This window comes from Amblyomma maculatum, chromosome 7 (genome assembly GCF_055883805.1).
Source record: "Amblyomma maculatum isolate TAMU_Amacu chromosome 7, ASM5588380v1, whole genome shotgun sequence".
NCBI lineage: Eukaryota > Metazoa > Arthropoda > Arachnida > Ixodida > Ixodidae > Amblyomma > Amblyomma maculatum.
In genome coordinates, this window is record NC_139350.1 from 115,471,720 (window position 1) to 115,478,424 (window position 6,705).

The following is a 6,705-nucleotide window of genomic DNA, read 5'->3' on the forward strand; positions in this document are numbered from 1 at the left end:
TCTCTATAGTGGATGTTTCAGCAAAGAATTCTGCAACAGTTTTCGGCGGGCTGCGCACCAGGCCAGCGAAAAGCTGCTCTTTGACGCCACGCATGAGGTAGCGCAGCTTTTTGTCCTCGGACATTGTAGGATCCGCACGCTTAAACAGGCGCGTCATGTCTTCGATATACGCCGCTACAGTTTCGTTAGGCATTTGGATCCGAGTGTGTAGAGCGCGTTCGGCGCGGGGGTTTTGCAACGTCACGTAGGTGGGGGTCGCGGCAGGCATTGCGACGACGTCGTGGCTACTGGTAGTCATGCCCGAGGGGGAAAACTCAGGTGGTAGGCCTCGTTGCCTGCGGCTAGTGCGGTGAACGGGCGTTTCCTCGCATATATGACCAGCACTCCTGCTTAGCGTAGGGGTACGGGACATCAGACCTGACCTCCACCAGATTTGTCACGGTGCTGGCGACTGGGGCTAGATTAACAGAGCCGGTACAGGTAGAATCACACTGTCCAAGGTTTAGATACGTCCTGCGAGTCCGGAGCCGATTCACTTCAACGTCGTCTTTCACTCTGAGCGCCCCCTGGCAATATGGTGATCTTCCTGTTGTAAGGTGTTTGGATGATCTGTATGACATCAGGAAAGTGCCAAGCTCTACTTTCCAACCTGTGTTCTCAAGCTAACTTGTGTGAACATGCTTTTTCAATGTTCTCATGAACCGTTAAGCTTCACCATTAGCTTGAGGCCACAAAGGTGTGATCCTATGGTGTCGAAATCCTAACTCTTTCGATACTGCAGCAAACTCTCTGCCTTGAAATGGTGGTCCATTGTCAGTTTTTACCTGTGCAGGGGTTCCGAACTGGCAAAACACTCGTCGCAGCAAGGGGAGCACATTGTTCGTACTCGTGGAATGTGTGACTTGTACTACTAGGTATCGCGAGAAGTCATCTATTCCACCATAGCATACTTTCCATCTGGGACCACAAAAATCAACCAAAACTTCCTCCCAGGGACCATTGGTTAGTTCAGTGATGGCTAGTGGTTCTTGCATTACTTGGGGAACGACTGCTTGACATGGTAGGCTGTGCTGGTTTTATGAGTTTTGCAACTCTACTAAACAATTTGGAGAATGCTTCCACGACTGACTTGTCACCTGGATAGTCAGAAACTTGGTACGTGATCGGGACAAGCCCCAGGCTGGTTGCTGCTGTGAAGCTTAAGAGTGGTGCAGTTTTCTGGAATGACAAAAATGTCTTCTTCAATGCACATCTTTTTGTATCTCATTGTAACAGAGACTGCCCAAAAGTTCAAGGGGGATGTTGATTTGTATGGGAACACTCTGATGGATGTTTCTTGGAAATTCACATTTAGGCGACAGCTCTTGAAATCATTTCGCCAACAATTGACACTGTAGCACCCGTATCGATTACGAAAGTGAATGGCACATTGTTGACAGTGACAATAGCTTTTGGAGATGAACTTGCTTTAGGGGATGTCATGGCAACAAAAATGTACTCGTCGCTGCTTGGACTGGTGTCACAGGTGGCTGCAGGCTCTCTAGTAATTGAAGTCTTCTTACTGCAGGCTAACTGTGTGTCTGAGTCATTGTCACAATCCACTGCGTGTACTGTTCTCCTGGTTGAACGACCGAATCGTGCAAAATGACCAACCTTGTTACATGCCTTGCAAGTCTTGCCCCATGCAGCACAACTTGATCGACAGCCTTGGTGAGGCCACTTGCCGCCACAGTTGCGACAATCTGCTGACAAGACACGAGGTCACTGCGGTGTGTAGGCCTGCCGTGGCATCTGTCATTCATTTCTTGGGTGTTGGCAATGGTGTTGTCCTTCCTTGTGTATTACGAACACCGCCGCATTGTTAACGACGTGCTTTTCGATTTCGGACACATCCCGTTCGATATCCTCGAGCATTCTTTCTTGCTTAAGTAAGTCCGGTAATGTGAGGGAATGAAGCATGGCATACTTTCGGAGGCGAGACGACGTTGTGGCGAGAATGATTTGGTTCTTGTCTTCAGATTCGACGTTTTAGAAGTTACAGTGGCGAGAAAGCTGCCAGAGGCGCGTGTAGAAGGCGTCCAGTGACTCACCAACGTTTTGCTGAGCTTGACGAAATTTATAGATAGCAAATGTTGAGTTCACTCGCGGCGCAAAATATGCATTCAGTTTCGATCGAGCGGCATCGTATTCTGGAATAGATATACTCTGCGTGCTTTGGGTCATGCTTGTAGCCGTCGCACCTTGCTTAGCACTCACGGGGAGCGAGCGATATATGTCGTAGACTTCTTCACCGACGTAGTGCAGGAGGAGCGCTTTTTTGCGTGCATCTGCCGAGATATCGCAAGCTAAAAGAAAGTTTTCGATCCTTTCTATCCACTTCGTCCATTCGTGACCAATATTGTTATCGTCGGTAGCGCGCAGGTCAAAACTTGGGAAGGCAGGCAGCACATGTGCCATGGCTACGATTGCCGGTAGCCGCTTGTTGCTGATGGGTGATTGGACGAACTGACTCTTGATGTAGTGGTACTCACATGAGATAAACGAGCACTTCTGACACCATCTTACTGTTCCCGGAGACTGTGATCGGGTCCGATTGATTAGGTTGGACGAGACACTGACGAAGCGAGCCCGTTATTTAAGCCGCCATGTTTTTATCCATAGTGGCCAACAGAGTGGTAACATTCGGCTAGATGCCGATTACAAACGCTATACCCATCACCTCTCTTTCTACCGCGTCGGCATAGATTTGTGCGGGCCACTTTCTTACACTGCAGCCCGCAACAGCTTGGCTATCGTAGCCGTTGATTATCTGATCAGGTATACAGAAACTGCCGCATTTCCATCTGCTACAGCGTCAGAAGTAGCTTCCTTCATTTTGCAGCGATTTGTTTTTTGACACGGCGCACCTCGAGAGCTGCTTGGCGACCGAGGAAGCGTTCTCTTGAGTGACGTTGTGAAAGCCTTGCTCACCAAGTGTAACATTATTCATAGAACCACCTCCGCCTATCATCTCGAGTCTAATGGTCTCACTGAGTGTTTCAATCGAGCCCTCGGCGACATGCTCTCTATGTACGTCGACTCCAATCACTTAAATTGGGATCTCATCCTTCCGTATTTTACTTACGCTTTCAATACCACAACGCAGTCTACTACTGGCTTCTCTCCTTTTTTACTCCTCTACGGTCGTCACCCCTCTGCTACAATCGACACTATACTTACCTATCAGCCAGACATATCTGAGAATGCTCCTGCGTCTCAAGCAGCCCAGCATGTGGAAGACCGTCAAAAAATTGCCCGCGCATTCACGGCAAACACCTATTACCGCCATAAATCCAACCATGACAATCAAAACTCGACACCTCACTTCTCGTCTGGTGCTCTTGTGTGGCTGTGGATACCTTCCAATGCTCCTGTACTGTCTTCAAAATGTCTTGCTAAATACCATGGTCCCTACCGTGCTCTGGAGCGCACCTCTCCAGTTAATTATGTGGTGGAACCTCTTACGCCGTCTAATGATCTACGCCGGCGCGGACTCGAGATGGTTCAGGTCCAGTGCCTCAAACCCTATTACGACCCTGACATCTTGCTTATGCCGTAAGTCTCCAGGATGTCTCCTTTTGTCCAGCGGGTAATTATGAAGAGGAAGGAGTGCACGAGAAACATTCCAGTCAGCGGCATCGTGATTGCTACGCGTGTTGGGCCTGACTGTGTTCGCTGTCGTTGTGTTGGCCGCTGATGTGCCCTGCCCGAGTACCTCAATAAACCCCCATCTTACAATTATACTTTTTTTGCGATTAGTTACAGCTTTGGTTCCCATTACATAAAACCGCCATTCATCCTGCTGAGGCTACAGCAACGGATATATGGGAACATGTAGTGACTACCCTCATTATTTGATTTCAACGCACCCTAAATCTAAGGGCACCTATTATGACGTGAATTTGGCTTGTACTGAACTGTAACAGGCATAGTCAATGTTCGATCAGTCAATTTTCAAGACATTGTGCGCCTAAGAACCAGATAAATACGTTCTGTTAGAAATATGATATATATGAAGAGGAATTTTTCCTTTTACGTTTTATAAACGCTTTGCAAGGGCATTGCTTTGCAATAATGTGTTTGCTGCCGTATCATGTCCACCATGTCATCTTTGGCCGAGACTCTGCTGGGGCCACATGTACGGTAAGAGGGTTGCGAAGGGGTTTGCAGACTTTGATTTCTTGTATGATTCCTTTTATGGCAGAAAGGATTCAAATTGTGGCAATTCCCTATGTCCAACTTATTTTTCTTAAGAAGGCACATAACAGACGTAGCGCTGTAGCCGAGCATCACATCATCATCAACCAGGGCACAACACCCGACTAGCACAGACTCACCAATACCCCTTTCCAGCAAATAGGTATGCATATCCTCGGCCCTTTCCCGAAGTTGTCTACAGTGAAGCGCTAGAATTTGGTCGCGACGGATTACAAAAGCTACGCTGCGACTACGTCATTTGCAAGTGGCACTGCTGTCGAAGCCACAGAATTCTTGGCGCACAGTCGCCCTGCGTCATGGCGCGCCTGTAGCTATCATTACCGACCCTGGAGCTGCGTTCACGCCTCATCCCCCAGGCTGTGCTGAAGCTTCCACAGGCCAGCCATAGACATACAATGGCTAACCAGCCCCAGACAAATGGCTTGGTGGAATGCCTCAACAGAAAAATGGCCGAGATGGTTTCCATGAGTCTTGATGTCGAGCATAAAACATGGCATCAAATTCTTCCAACGAAGCATTCACTTATAATATTACCCAGCACCGAACGAGGCAGATCACTCCCTACCAGCTAGACTTTGGTTAATAGGTTACCACTGTGTTGGGCATTGCTACCCGTTTATCTTACACTGAAAGTGATCGCCCTTCTACATCGATACCTTTTTCAGCGCGCGGAAGAGTGCGGCAACAAGGCTTGACAACAAATCCAGCGTCAGCAGCAGATTGATGCAGATCATAAAAACCTCGCCCTCCAATCCATTACTTACTACACAGGTGAGTATGTGTTGGTCTGGACGCCGGTTCTTTGCGCGTGCTGTCCGAAACATTGTAGCGCCAGTACTACGGCCATTACCTTAGTGTCTGCTGCTTCGGTGAGGCAATGGACAAAATAACACGAGCCCTTCAAGCCCGCCCAGTCCATCGCACAGCACCAAGCGCAGCTACTTTGGCATGTTTTGCGAATGAACGCCTACTGCGAGCTACCATCTTATTGGCATTCAGGCTGACTTCAGCACTCTTGTAGCAAAAGCTACACTGCGCTACCCTTCGCGCATTTCGCGGTGCCTCAAAAAGAGTGGTAGTACGCATGTGCCAAGACCGAGGAGGCCTGTTTTCGTCACAGGTGCGTCGCGTGTTCTGCCGCAGGCCGCGGTCGCTACAAAGGAGAAGGAGGGCAGCGGCATCCAGCAGATTTGCGGAGAGCAGAAGACGGGTTGTGTCCGCACTGCGCATGCGCGCGTCGCCGCGAGGAGCTAACCGAACGAAGCAGGAAGCATCTGCCAACATCTCATGCTCACTGAATAAAAGTGGATCCTGTTTAGAACACCGGTGAACTTTCATGTGCTCAACAGAAGGCAGGTTGCATTCGATGCAACGCTCGGTCGCCCACAGCCAAAGCTTTCGCTGCAAATTCGGCTCAGAGACATTGAACCCCTATAAAATTTTCTCCGCGCTTTAGTCCGACGGAAACGTTCAATGTGATACTGCAGAAGAAGGCGCAATGACATATGTGTTCGGTGTAGAAGAAATAACAGATGCGTTGGGTGTCGAGGATGTAGAAGTGTAGGGCAATGCAGTAGGTCTATGCATTTCTGCCCTTCTTCGTTAGGTACTTGTATGTAAATTTTCAATACTGTTTTTGACCAAATAATAAATTAAATGTGTAAAAATTACCGTTTTGATGCGAGTATTAAATTTAATTGTTTTTAGCTTGTTTGAGAGTTTTGTGTTGCGGGCTTTCTATTTTGCATTGGCAACACTGGTGAACAGGCTGCCTGTGTGAAATGTGGACGAGGCGGCTTAGCGGAGTCTCTGAAGCCATTGTTAAGCAGAGGGCTGTCTGCGTCGATGGAATTGTCTATTTTATCTGTAGCTCCGATGCGAGAAGGACCCCATCTGAAAGGTACTGTGCGAGCGTTTACACCTTCGACCTTGGAACGTGCCAGTGACATCATATTTTGCAGACTGTGCCGTTTCCTATTCACATATCTCGTAACTGTCCTGTGGAGTATGGAAACTGCATTTACGTGTGGGGTGGCCCGAGAAGCTGGCCGGTCATCATGTATCGTTTTGATCTTAGGACTATGGAACAGAGCGGCCCGCATGTCTCCGGCGAGCTGCCAGACTCATTTAAAGGAAAAACAGCTTGCGTCGTGGGCCACAAAATGTACTGTTTTGATAGTCTTTTTCCTACGCGAAGCGTCTGGATCGTTGATCTGAAGGCCATGGTGGCGAATCAGGTGCTAACCTGTGGAGAGCGACCGGTTCGGCATTTCAGTGACACTGTGGCGGCCATCGGTAACCGCATATACGTGTGGGGTGGCCAAAAACTGGTTGATGATTTCGATCAAGATGCAGCCTGGGACAACTCTGTCTATTAATTTGACACGACAACCTTTATGTGGGTAAAGCCAGAAGTGCAGGGAGTCCCCCCTGCATGGCGGCTTGGGC

General features: G+C 48.8%; 1 pseudogene; it reads right to left on the reverse strand.

Moving 5' to 3' along the window:
- Window positions 1-1,794: 1,794 nt before the first annotated feature.
- Window positions 1,795-2,457, reverse strand: LOC146184495 (uncharacterized; annotated as a pseudogene).
- Between the last annotated feature and the right edge of the window lie 4,248 nt (window positions 2,458-6,705).